This window comes from Sinohyriopsis cumingii, chromosome 9 (assembly GCF_028554795.1).
Source record: "Sinohyriopsis cumingii isolate HCF-2022 chromosome 9, ASM2855479v2, whole genome shotgun sequence".
NCBI lineage: Eukaryota > Metazoa > Mollusca > Bivalvia > Unionida > Unionidae > Sinohyriopsis > Sinohyriopsis cumingii.
The window spans coordinates 22,867,918-22,882,711 of NC_142969.1; the positions used below are offsets into that span (position 1 = coordinate 22,867,918).

Genomic DNA, 14,794 nt, shown 5'->3' on the forward strand with positions numbered 1-14,794 from the left:
TTTTCTCATTTTTATTAACATCCCATTAATCCCACAGACCTTATTCTAGAAAAGACAGCTTCTATGTAACTACGACATAAGAGTACGCTTGTCCGTGGACTTACATGCACTTTCCTAACAGTATTATGTTCTATTTATAGCAGCTGTCCTATTTCCAAGAAACAGGCTGGATCTACTTTCAAACTTTTGACCTCGTTTTCTATTTATAGCAGCTGTTTGGCTTATGAGACAACAGACTGGTTTTCTAACTTGTAATCTTTGCTCGCAGATTCTTTGTTCAAGTTCATATCTGATACAGAACCAGTCTGTAGGTATTTGGTACTAAAAGTCGAGTCGAGAAACAGCTGAGACAAGTGACACAATACAGGTGGTCGAGGTGAGCAGACGTGCTTTTTGTGCGTTCTGAGGCAAAGCAGGTACTGTGGTAAGAGAATCATCATTGTTTAGCCATATATTCTCAGCTTATTTGTATTATTTGAATTTTTGTTTGATTGTGTATAGCAAATTGTGCGTATCCCGGCTAGGGTACGTAACAATTATAATAGGTTTTGCATTTATTCACCATTGTGCTGTTTGTTTCTTTAGTTCCGGTAGGGTCAGGAGAAATATTTGGGTGGAAAGGGATTAATATTTACCTATTACGTATAATTAGTAGGGCGTGACCGCCTTATGTTGCCATAGTAGAGGTATATTAGATATTTCATCATTGAAAATAGTAGTGTGAGGTCTGCTTTTGTGTTGCAGTTTACATTATTGTATGAACACTGTTCAAATGATTAGAATGGGCACTGTTGGAGCTGAAACAATGGCAGCAGGAACAATTCCTAAAAGGTCAAAGCTCAACCAGTATTTTGAAACACATGCTGAGAATAGACAGCTAATAGTGAGGCACCCAGCAGGTTGCCAAACAATCGACTTTGGGGATATAGCACACACACCCAAACAAGCAGAAAACCTAATGACACTGCACACCCTTGCTATAGATATAGGGCAAATAGACGAAGTACAAAACGGGGGAAGAAATAAATTTGTGGTTTTCCCTAAATACCAGACTCCTTTACTTGACATGCCCACTATAGAAATAAAGGGACTGACTGTGACAATACGAACGACGGAGCCCTTCATATGAAACATAGAGCAAAAGTTAACAGAAGTTCATATAGTGGGCTTACCGCTAGAAGTAGACACGGTACAAGTAACAAGGAAAATCGAAAATAAGTTCCGTGCAAGAGTGGCTACATAAAAAATGGCTACCATATGGGGTTTTGCACCCATTAAATCAGGGAATAGGATTATATATTTGGAAAAGGAGGATGCAAAAGAGATCCCACCCTTTTTCTATGTCTTAGGGTTTAAATTAAGGAGCTGGTACAGAGGGTCGGAGTTCGACAGAAAATGTCACAGATGCCATCAAACGGGACACAAACCGAGAGACTGCCCAATGCCCATCCCAGAAACACAACCAGGAAAATCTACAATTCTAACATATGCAAGCAAAGTAACTATGAAAACACATGGACAAATAAGAGAAGAAATGGAGCAAATTCTTAAACTTATACAAGATGTAAGAAAGGCGACGAATCAAGAGGAGGGAGACGACCCGATACACACATTGCCAAATAGTGACATCATAGCAATGGGGGCGATGAACAGAAAAATCCAGAGTGGCAGCAAGTACTGAGCCCTAACAAAACGAGTACGAATGGAAAGGAACACAGTATTCAACTACAGAATAGATTCGAATACCTCTCCGATGAGGAAATACAGGAGGAAAATTATAAGGATGAGACAGAGGAAGGATTGATAGGAATAAAGCCATTCGCATCAACACCTTTACCGAGAAGGATGAGGGGTAAGAGAAAAGCGGTGAATGGCCCAGAATCCTCACAAGAAAATGAGAAAGAAGGGAAAAACAGTAGCGAAATAGATGCAAGTAAAGGACAAAACGGGACAGTAAAGAAAAAGGCAGTAACAAAAAAGAAAAGGGAAGAAGAGATTGAAGAGGAGGAAACGGAAAGAGAAATGAATAGCGGAGATGAAATGGAAGAAGAAGAAATAGAAGGGGAAAAAAGGGGAGCGAAAGCGATTCACAAGACAAACAGGAAGCAGTAACAAAATATGACACTACGGAAATGACGACGGACGAAACAAATATGATAACCAGTGTTACAGGGGAAGAAACTTACACTTACCCCATCAGCATAGATGGGGAGGAGGATTGACTCCAGTGCCCCCTTTTAGGAAAACACATTTAAAATAAAATTAAGAAAATAATCTAGGCGATTATACAACAATCAACAATGCGGCAACCTGGAGGGAAAAAATAAATAAAAGAAATGAACTTCCACGGTTTATCTATCAACATGAATGGAATTAATAAGGAAAAATAGCAAAATTTAGAAAAGATTTAAATTATGACATCTTATTTTTTCAAGAAACTCTATAACGGTTTTAAGGACGATGTAAGGATCTTTTGTGAGAGCCATCTAAATGGGATTGTAATAAAAAATGATTTTGAAGGAGATGATATAAGAGGAGGTGTAGCCACATTAGTTAAAAATAAATCGGGTTTGAAGTGGGAGAGGGTAGAAGAGGACAAAGACTTAAAAGGGAGACTATTGCCTATAAAAATTGGGAAAACACATTTTATAAATCTCAACATACCAGCCAACAAATATCGTAAACAAGAGTTTTTGGGAAAACTAACGAAATATTTAGAGAAATACATGATGGAAGAGGTCGTACTGGGAGGGGATTATAATTGGGTAGGGGATAATATAGATAGGGAAGGGGAGTTAACACCACATGATGTAAGGTTCAAATTAGAAATGGAAAATTTTATAACTAAACATAAATTTACGGATGTATATCGTATCCTGAATATGCCAAGGAAGGAATATACCTATGACTATAAAATAAATAAAGGCAGTAGGATCGACAAATTTTTATGTTCTAACTTTGAGGGGATAAAGTATAAAGAAACAGGTATTTTAGATTTTAAAGTATCCGATCACAAATTAATATATATTAAAATGAATGTTGAATACCAAAAAAAAAACGGGTAAAGGAAACTGGAAATTCAACAACAAACTACTAAAAGAGCCAAACTTTATTAGAGAAATAAAAAATGATTTTAAACATTTTGTGGAAAACGGGAATAGAGACATTATTGAAGAATGGGACAAACTCAAAAATAAATTTTTAAAAAAATAGCTATAAAACACGTGCAGATAAGAAGTATAAATCTAAAACTAGAGCAGGAAGCGATTGAAAGGCAACTCAAGAAAACTAATCGAAACGAAAAAAACTAAAAGGCAGATTAAATAAAATTATAAAAGAAAAGATTAGGGGAAAAGAAATAAGGGCAGGAAAATTCACACATTCTACACAAGGGCAGAAGGATTATATAAACATGAAGAAATTAGGAGAGGGGGAGAAAATATCATGGATAGTCTAAAAGTTAATGGAGATAAGAAAACAACCGATAAGCTTGAAATCTTAAAACACATCGAAGAATACTACACTAATCTATACACATCGCAGGGAATTGCAGACGATAAAATTGAAGAGTATCTAAGAGATATCCAGTGCGAGATGATATCATCAGAACATAAGGACATATGTGATGATTTCATCTCGCAAGAAGAAATAATGAAAAGTATTCAAAGTCTTACTAAAGGAAAATCCCCAGGGGGAGATGGACTCGCCACAGATTTCTACATAAAATTCTGTGGTGAGTTGTCGCCCATTTTGGAATGGTTGTATAATAATATTTTACTTAGAGATGATGTAATGACAGAAAGCATGAGGGAAGGGTTAATAACCTTAGTATAGAAAGGGAAAGGAGATATAGAAGAACTAAAAAATTGGAGGTCCATCTCCCTCCTTAATACTGATTATAAAATATTAAGCAAAATTTTAGCGGATAGGATAAAAAACGGAATGGGGAAAATTATAAATATCAACCAAACATGTGGCCAAAAAGGCAGAGGTATACAACACAATATATTAAGTATTAAAACCATTATTGAACATATAAGTGACAGTGGACAAAAAGGTGCTATGGTACTTTTAGATCAGGAAAAATCTTTTGATAGATTGGAACACAACTGTATACAAAAAGTACTAGATAAATTTGGTTTTGGAAACAACTTTCAAAAATGGACCAAAATCCTGTACAACAAAATAACCTCAAGGGTGCAGGTAAATGGAGCAAAAACATAAATTTGAAATTAAAAGATCAGTGAGGCAAGGTTGCCCACTATCTTAGCTATTATATGTAACAGCAATTGAAATCTTAAACATAAGAATTAAACTAAACAAAGACATTGAAGGCATCAAAATACCAAACATAAAAGAAGTTAAAATGCTGTAGCACGCTGATGATTGTACAAACTTTATAAAGGATTCAAATTCCTTTACACACCTGATCAAGGAATTCGAAAAATTTGGAAAAGCATCGGGATCTCAAATTAATCAAGACAAAACCGAAATACTTAAAATAGGGAACTGGAGAGGAAACCATCCAGGTTTACCCCCACACCTGATCAAGAAAAATGTCAAAGCACTGGGAATTTATTTTGGAGAATAGGAAGAGAAGGAAAACTGTAAACAAATAAAAGAAGCAATTGAAAAAAATGTGAACATCTGGGCATTAACGCCACTTTGCCTTATGGAAAGAGTGCAAGTAGCAAAAACATACATATATGCACACATAAATTATATACTAAAATCTATAGATATTAGTAATAAAGTATTAAATACAATAGTTAAACGTATAATAGACTACATCTGGGATTTTAAATTACACTATATTAATAAAGAAACATTATATAAGGCTAAGGAAAGGGGAGTGGTTGCACTCCTCAGTCCCGTATTACTTAAAGCCTCAAATATTTTAAATAGGTTTAAAAGATCAAGAGCAGAACCACAATCTCCATGGGAAGGTATCTATATATACCAGTATGGATTCACATTAAGAAATGGGGGGACATATATAAAAATAATAAGTTCACCAAACAATTAGAAATACCCAGAAAGCAAAGGAATAAAAAAGAATATAAAAGAATTACTATTAAAATATAGAGACAAAAAAGAGCTCTGGAATAGGGAAGAAAAATTTACTTATAATTGGATAAGAGAGGTAGAAAAAGAAAATGTACACATAAACTGGAGAAGAGCATGCGGGCACTGGAATAAACTAAGCTCCCTGAAAATTCTAAGTCTCTGCTTCAAATACATGCACAAAGTGAGACGGCAGATGGTCAGAGTACCGCCAAAATGTCCACTGTGTAAAAAAGGACCATTTTCAAAATTTCATGTTATGACACAATGCAAAAACTCCAAAACTAATAGGTTAAAAGTTAAAACTGAAATAAATAAAATGGATAAATACAAACACCAAAACATTTTATATTTAGATGGAAACTTTAACAAAAAAATATTATATAAAATTACAACTATGAGGGCCTGTGGGCAAGTATTAATGATAGGGAAACAATAGTAAAAAAGGGCGAGAGGCGGGGGCAGTGAGAACTTTCAATAGTGGTAGTTACCCAAAAGGGTTATTGCCCCGGCTACCTCACGATAAGTAGATCCTTGAAATTTTTTTCCATAAAATCTTTTGTTTTGAAAATTAATATCTTTAATCATTTCTCTGTGGAAAATTAGGGAGAAAGGACAGGGACCTCCTGTGGGGAAAGTACGAGATGAGGAAGCCATGGGGGTAAGTCACATTGCGCTACGCGAAGTGAACAGGCCTATGGAAGAGTCCGGAATAACACCCGCATGGAGGACATGGGGACTTGCAAAACAAAACAAAACAAAACATAACCTTTGTCTCGCAAACATAACTAACACCCGTACAGTCACTCTACTGTACAGGATGACCCAAACGGGAGATAAAGTATCTGGCAATTGTTTGGAAATAAAACATCAAATAAAAGGTAGCCAAGTTCGAGGGAGTGAAATATGGGAAAATAAAGAGTATATAGAGCTCTCTAGAACACAGCTGACCCTGTAAAGCGAAGTGCGACACACTATTATAGCACACACCAAAACAATAGGTTTTTTTTTCTCTAAAATTAGCGCATCGTCACTTCGCAAAAATTCAAAATTGAAATAAATCAATCAAATAAATTATAAGAAAATGCATTAGATTCAGGTTATAAGGATCGTAAAACAACTGGGTACAGATTTGATATAGAAGGCAATCCCTACACAAATACAATTATAGCATGAACAACATATAGCATACTCGCCAATAGCACACACGGGAGCCAAGGTATAAAAAAAAATAGGAGAGGAACTCCGAGTAAGGTGATAGAAACCTATTCTGAAGACCAAACCTATAGAAGACACTAGGAATGTAAATACCCAGTAAAAATTTTGTACCAAATTCTTTATTAAAAGCAGAAAACAAACAACATATCGGGGGGCTTCAGAAACACATAAAACACTTATTTTTGGTTGGGGGGGGGGGCGTCTGTCTGTTGCCCCAAAGAAAAAAATAAAAATAAAAGTCTAGTCAGATTTATTGTAGTCGATGCGTGTGTTAGAGCAAAAATGTTTTTCAGATAATTTCACGGATTAGGAAAAGATGAAAACCTGATTCAGAGATGAATACATCAGCGTTCCATTCTAGGACAGATTCACGCCCCTTGCAGGCAGTGTGAATGGGATTTTAATATTGGTCATGGTGGTAAAACAAAGAAACATTGAATTAGCTCATTTTATTAACTCCAATACTAATGTAACTTTTTTTTACAGCAGAACTAAATTGTGGACATGAATTTTATAAATGCAGAAGTGTTAATAGAACACGGACTATCCCTAGCAGTAGAAGACTACATTGATCCTTTGTTCAAATGGATGTTTCCTGATTCCAAAGTTGCAGAAAATATGCATGTGCAAGAACAAATCATCTATTATTGTTAGGTATTTAGCAGAAGATACTTCACTTAAAATTGCAGAAGCCATGAAAATTGGGCCGTTTAGTATTGCAACAGGAGTAGTGATTATGATGACATAAAGTTGTACCCAGTCTGTGTAAGAGACTTTGACAGCGAAAAGGGCAAAGTCAGAGTTCTTTTCTTTCATTACCAGAATTAATAGTAGATTCCACTGGAGAAAACAATTTTAATTTGCTTGATAATGCTTTGAATACATGTGAGTTGGCAGAACTGTATGGGGTTTTTCTGTTGATGCTGCATCAGTGATGACTGGAATTCATAAAGGAGTTGCATTCTATATTTTGAAAATTGTCTCCATCATTGTTCATATCAGGTTGTCTCTGTCATATGATACACCATGCTGCAGGAAAGGCTGCTGATAAATTAGAAGGAGAACTCCTGAAGTATCAAGTTGGCAATCTACCTTACAATGTACTAAATGTGGACAGTTGATTTTTTTTCATCTTCTTTGTCAGGTTATGAAAGGAACATTGTTCTTTACCATTCTAATGCTGACTGTGAGAGATTGTTCAGTATTACTAACAAAAGTCAAACTGAATTCAGATCCAGGCTCTGTAACCCAGCACTTAGTGCTCTGTTGGTGTGCAAAACATTTATAGTCTCAGCTGGTACAAAGTGTTTTGAAATGCAATATGAGAGTCAGTTGCTTTTTAAAGCTCAAAGTGTTATATATGAAAACTTGAAGCAGTAATTGATGTTGAAAGTCCAGAGGGATAAATAAATCATTTTGTACATATGCTCATTGAATTGTTATCACGTTACATGTGGATTACTCTTTTTCTGCTTGGATTACTCTTTTTGTCCACTTAGATTACACCTTTTCCTCGATAGGGGTTGGCATGTATGCAGAAGGTATGAATAACTTGACAGGTATGTGGGCTACATCCTTACAGATAACCTCTTATAGCATACAGGATATGTGTAGCCGCTGCCTATGAATGTGTAACTTGCACTTTGTACTGATAAAATCAAAATACTGCATCCATTTACACACAGAATTAAAACTTTTGGTTGTTACTCTTACAATAAAACATTTGCAGTGACTTCCATTTCCAAGGTGGACTTGCAAAGATTGATAATTGATGTAAATACGTGATTGTTGTAAGTGTTGAAATTTCCATGGTATCATGATTTTAGCTTTTAAGATTTTTGTACCACATACATACAGGGATTCAGTATGCTTAATCTTTTAAACAAATTCCAGGATATCATAAGTGTGGAGCCAGACCGGCTAAGGGAACTGTTCATACAGATGTTGCAGTTCCACCCCAGCCTTGTCTTTAATGTACTGGAGCCAGGTTCAAGGCAGTGTCACCCAACCCCCAACACAGGATTACCAGAATGGTGTGTGGAAAATGTAGGGAGATGCCCACAGACCTGGAATAGGTGTTGTGAGAGGCAGCTCTGCATATCATTTTTGCCAGTAATGAATATATCAAGTTTTGTTTACAATGCATACTGTCTCTTAATGCATTATTCTTAACATGCTTAAGAGTTTATTTAACATAAGAAGTTTGAAGACTTTTAACGAAACTGCTTACCAAATGAGACATGTGATTAGATTATTTCTTTGCAACAGCTGTGAAGGAATTTTAAAATTTTAAGCTGTCCAAAAACAGACATATGTAATGATAAGGACTTTTTTATTTACAATTGATACTCAATCGAGTTGATTCTTTTCATTACCTGGTTTCAATGTGGGTACCTCACTATGCTAAACAAATCTAAGTTGATGATACTAGGATAAAATTCTTAGGTAAATATTATCTTCATCTGCAATCAGCCATTCCTGTTTGATCCCAATGCAGGAGTCTCTGACTTCTAGAAATGCTCTCCAAAATCTTAGAGCTGTCCATCTTAACATAAACTACACTTAATATCAGTTCTAGTTGTGATGGAACTCTCAGTGTTTGTATCAAAATGAAAACCGTGTGCAGTTTTGATCCAAGTGTATTGTACAGTGGAATTTGCTGATGGAAGATGAATAACATTTGAATAAGTGCATGTTCCTATTATTTTTTTAAATATTTTTTTTACATTTTAGAAATAGCATATTACAAATTGGAATAATTTTTCAGGATTTTCAAGTTCTAATCCTTGATGAGGCTGTACTTCCCTTGGCCAGGATGTTCTTGTCCTCAACGATGAAGTTCACTTGATGAGCGCCAACAGACATGCTGCTTATACGGCAACATGGAAGGCTTGGGTCTGGACAGAGACATGTAATTCCCTCTTGCTGTTTCTGGCAGATTCATGACAAATATTCAGATGGACAATACACTGGCATCATCCCCTCTAGGCTTGCATGAACTTAAACACTTTCTTGCATGTATGAATTTGTATTTAAATAAATACAGTTGACTTCAATTGTTTTCTTGTAAACACCAGTCTCTTTCTGCCTATTAAACAATGTTAGGCAAGAAGGTCATAAATTATCAATATAAAAAGTTTTCATTAATTGCAGATGCAGCATTATACATTGTTTTCAGATACAGCATTATACATTGATATTTACAGGATATTATATAAAGTATAACCTGCCTTAGCAGACACCTCCATATATCAGTCACTGTTTCATATTTTACGTAACTAAAATCGCGAGATCTTCTCCTTCACCAGAACTAGAGTTGATGGTGGTTCTTGAGGCGCCAAGTTTCAACAAATTCTCCTGGGATCATCTTTCTTTAGTTCTCTTCTCCTCGTACTCTGTTTACCCTCAAGTCAACAGATGAGGCTTTCTTTATAAGCTCCCTGATGTATGGATATGTTGTCTTTTCCTTGCAAGGGTAGATGGACCATCTGCTGCTTTTTTGTTGTAACATCAATGATACCTGTTTTAAAGAAAATTTTATTTTCTTAACTTGTGTGACAAACATCCCCATGCTAACCCATATTAACTTTTCACTCAATATTAGAGCCTCATGACCAGTTCCCAAGAAGGAGTTGTTGAGGGGTTGTTTTTGTTCTTATTTGTTCTATCTACAAAGTACTATGTGAGACAGGATGCATTTTTGCCCATTCCTTCAGAAGGCAATATATTTTCATGAACAAGTATTAGCTAGTAATCATCATGATGACAGCATCTTCCCCAAACATTCTGAGGAAATTCCATATATCCTTAATAAAGTGTCATTCCCCTGGGAAAGTGCTATATGTATCATTGGATCTAATTATTAGACTTACATTGCTTAAATCAAAATAAATATCCACTAGAATGATAATACTAATTACAAGATCTGTATGCATGAAAATATTAAGATTCCTTACCACAAATATAACAAATGTGTGCCGATTGTTGCAAAATGACTTGTATCTAATACAAAGTTTTCATGACTTGTACATGTGAATAATATTCCACTGGCTTGATGTCCAAGCAGGGATCATAATGTACAATCAATATATAAAATTAATTATAATTTCCTGTAGTGAAACAAACTTACACTATCTCCTCTTCTTTGTTTCTCATTACACCTCTGCCACTATGGATACTGTGATCCAAGGCAGTTAGCTCATTCCTAATCGTGTACACAGGAGGGATGTATGAAAATCTCTTGGCACAGTACATCATGATCTGCTGATGAAAAACTTCAAGCTCAGCAGTGCTTCTGCAATTATCAAAAACATGTATCTTGTAACATGTGTCATTTGTAATTTGCTAACAGAATAATAAATTATTACATAATCATTCCTGTTGGTAAATTTTGCATACATAAAATCTTTACTGAAGTGTTTATTGATACAGTGTCATGGAATTGTTTATACCACATGTGCATGTATTATACCTGAACAGACCAAAGACTTGAGAAGGTGAGTCACTGTACATTCATCATGTGCACACATCTTATGAAAGCTAACTTATTCAGATCTTCAGATGGTAAATATATACAGTAATTTATTCTTAAGTTGAGAATAAAAACATTTAAAGCGGTCTTAACATTTTTCTTTTAAATACCATGCAGTTGTTACAATCCTGAAATGGCATACCTGAAATTTAAGTAATACTCCACTCTGTTTAGGAAGCTTTGGTCCAAGAGAACCTGTGACAAGGTTTTCAGCGCTTTGGCATCCTTCGTGGGATCAAGCCAAGGTTTTGTCTGCTCAGCATTCTCCAACAAAGGTTCATGTAGGCATTTATTAATGTCTTGGCCATGTGAGAGGATCTGCTCATGTGTATTGGTGATATGACGTAGAACACTCCTCCATATGCTCTGAAAGAATGCCACAATCAATACCTATAGCACCTAAAGCTGGCCTCTTTTGTCATGGTGACACCAAATAGATTACAGGACAGCTTGATTTATATCATCAAGGGAAAGATACATTATAGATTTAGCTAATAGTTAATGTAGCAGAATTGCAGTTTTGCTCGGATCAATGTTCCTTCAATATTCCACATTACTCTGACATTTCAAATAAATTACTTTTAATAGACTACATACCTAGATGATTTGGTGATGTATATATATGGATAAAATATACATTAAAAGAAATCGGAAGATAAGGATTATGCACTGTAATTTTGATTTCATACAAAATTATACAGTAGCAAACGTTTACATATATCTGTTTTATATACAAAGACTGAAAACTCACCAAAAATTGTTCATAGCTGCTAGAAGTCTTTTACGAAAATCAAAACTGGTTCATGATGTCTTGGGACCATTGTAATAAAGCCATATTTTCCTTTTGTTTGGCAACCTTGAAAAGAAGGTGATGTGTGTGATGTGATTTTTTATTTTTAACGTAGCTTTAACAATTTTTCAGTCATATCGCTGCAGTGTGGCAGTTTATAGTGATGTCTAGCACTGGGGCATCATGCTGCAGACATGTAGCATGATGTCCCACTCAGTCACATTATCCTGACACCAGGCCGGCCAGTCCTAACACTAACTTCTTAATGCTGAGCGCCAAGCATGGCAGCTGTTAGTACCATTTTTGTAAGTCTTTTGTATGACTCGGCCAGGGATCGAACCCACGACCTCCCGCATCTAAGGCGGACGCTTAACCACTAGGCCACTGGAGCGGTGAAAAGAAGGTAGATACAATAAGTTAAATGTGCATGAAGACCAATCATTAAAACAGAAACAGCTTTCCAGTTCCAAAAGTTTTATAACAGTAAAGAGTGAAAACCAGAAAGTTTTGTAAAAATCAACAAATTATTTATTTCCCAAGAATAAAAAATGAAAATTTAAAAAGAACTTTCAGTATTGTGAATTCAATCCCAAATAAGTTCCAACACCAGTCCTAATGAATAAAGTTCTAATTAAATTCCAGTGGTGTCCAAAAACAAATTCAACTCTGTTATTTCAGTATTTTAAAATTAAATGTCAATGTGCATTTATCATGAGCTAAATGGATAGATGGGAAGAGTGTGTTAGCAAAAACTGCACGTGGATCAGAGCTATAAATGTGAAACTGCATGAAGAAAGCATATGGGGTATGTAGACACAATTCCAAAATATACAGTTACTGGTCCACTAAGTATTGAGTGGGGAGGATAAAATGGTTGTGATTGTTGGGTTAGCCAGCACAGTATACTGGAACCTTTTTGCCTAACCAAAACAATGACAGTTCAGAGTATGCCTTTTTCCATGCATCAGGTGGCACAGATGAATTACCCCACCCCACTTCTGAGAAAGTGAAATTTAAATTAATTTTTTTAAAACTCAGACTAAGAAAAGTATGAAGTGGGAACTCAACCTGTTTGCACAGTTGTAATAATGTCCTTCCTGATTCAGTAGCAAATACTCAGATACTGAATGTGTCTTCTTTCTCTCTGTATGTCATAAAAGCACTCTGCCAGGTGTTGATGTGAAGCATGAAGATGTACTGGCCATTGGTTCTGTATGCTTGGGTTCATCTTTTGCTATATTCTTTGTAACTTCATAACTAAAAATATGGAATAAATATTCATTTGTATTATAATTTATGTTTTGAATCTGTTTCTTTGTGCATTGTGTTAAACACTTAGAACTGAAATACTTCATTTTAGCAGGAATACATTAATAGTAGATCTTCAGAAAAATTCTCATTAATAAAACTAACTTGACTGCAGCTCAAAACATTAACTGATAACATAACGACCTGCCAGCCATATATTCCGGTAGCACTACAACATCCTTTCCTATCAAGACTAGAGATCCTTTTGTAATTGTAGTCAATACAGTGCTTTATAATACATTTACTAGTTGTTGAAAGATGTACAATAAAATCGTAGCATCCAGCCTGTTGTAAGCATGAGATAAAAATTGTACTGGATCAGTTCTACATTCAGATACAGAAAACCCTAAGAAAGGATCAGCATTAAACCTGTATTATTTGTTCTACACGTTTACATGAAAAGGTTATTAAGCTTTCATGAAAGTATTGTGCTTGTCACATTAACCCAAGGTGTGTGTGTGAGGGAGAGATTTATTTATTTATATTTTACTCCAGTCAAGCCTTGCACTAGTTTTCTGTCAATTCGTTCTCTAATTCCGCTTAGTCGCATGTCACGAAGTTCGTCTAACACAAACTGGTTTGTCATCTTCATCATCTGTATAACAGATATCATGTCTCAATGCTATTGCATCAACTTGATTATAAGGTTTTTGTCCTGGCAATGGATTGTAATGCTCGTTGAGTTGTTGATCTAATGGATTATAAGGACCAGCATATTTATGGCCTGGCGATGTTCAACCACCACTTGGTTTCGGCAACATGCCAATAAGTTTATGTATGACAATACCAGATCCGATTACAGCTCAGTGATTACAACGTTGGCAATATGTAATTATTTTATCTCGCTCGATACACAACTTGTGATCATATCTGCAATTGCATTTTTCGTTTCAGATTCATTTCATCTTGATTTTATATTTTAATCATCAACTAAAATAACTTTAAGACCGTTTACAGCAGGACTTGCTAGTATGTCTGGTCGGATATCAGGCATCATGCAACATCCAACTATTCCACCTCCAATAGTTGATGTGATAACGTTTGGTTTGAGAAACATACTCTTTTTCTTACCACAAACAGCACAAATACTTTTCATCATTAGTCTGTTGTTTTTTGTTGTTTCTGTTGCATTTTCAGTTTTACATCTGCACTTGAAGCAATACGTTGTTGGCAAATTCATTTGCTTTTATTATATGTTTGTTAAACAAAATTACAAGCTATCAAATCACTTTTTGCACTAGGACATTAAGTAGATTGCAAAATAAATTTCAAGAAATCATTATGCCGGTTCATGAACCTGATAAACATAACATAATGATAACCACAAGCTGCAGTTACAACAGGCAGAAGCTGATTAGACGAGTGATTTATTTTGTGTTTCTTTTGAATAAACTGTTTGATGACGTTGCTCTGTGGATGACCAAACGAATCAAAATAATTGTTGTTGTAAACCGCCACCTAATGCTTACCAGATCCGTCATTGAAATCTTGTATGTTGATGACGCAACTACAATGGTTAATGGCCGAACTTAAGTCCGTCAATGATAATTCATCTTTCGAATATACTCCAATAAATTTTTTTATTTTACTTAATCGTTCAGCTATTTGAAAATTTTATTTAACAGTGGGTATCCGGTAGCATTAGACCCCGAGCCGTTTATCTTTTTGTCGTATGTTTTACTGGTGATTGCATTCCGCGGCCGATGCTCAACAGATTCGGAAGAAGGCTTCCTGCTATTCCCGCTAGAAGCAGACCTATAAATCCTCCTTCGAACACTTTGCGGTTGCGTCTTGTTGTTGTCTTTTTTTTTTCGGTGGCATTTTTGTTTGTAACTGCCTCACAAAATTTTGTGTGGGACAAAATGAAACAAGAGCTTTGATAT

At 35.4% G+C, this 14,794-nt stretch overlaps 1 long non-coding RNA gene across 1 annotated transcript; it reads left to right on the top strand.

Moving 5' to 3' along the window:
- The first annotated feature begins 325 nt into the window (after positions 1-325).
- LOC149791386 (uncharacterized) lies at positions 326-9,271 on the top strand. The gene is made up of 3 exons (XR_016423174.1): positions 326-424; positions 8,176-8,394; positions 9,050-9,271. It is a non-coding gene; the product is annotated as an uncharacterized LOC149791386 (long non-coding RNA).
- Positions 9,272-14,794: the final 5,523 nt, after the last annotated feature.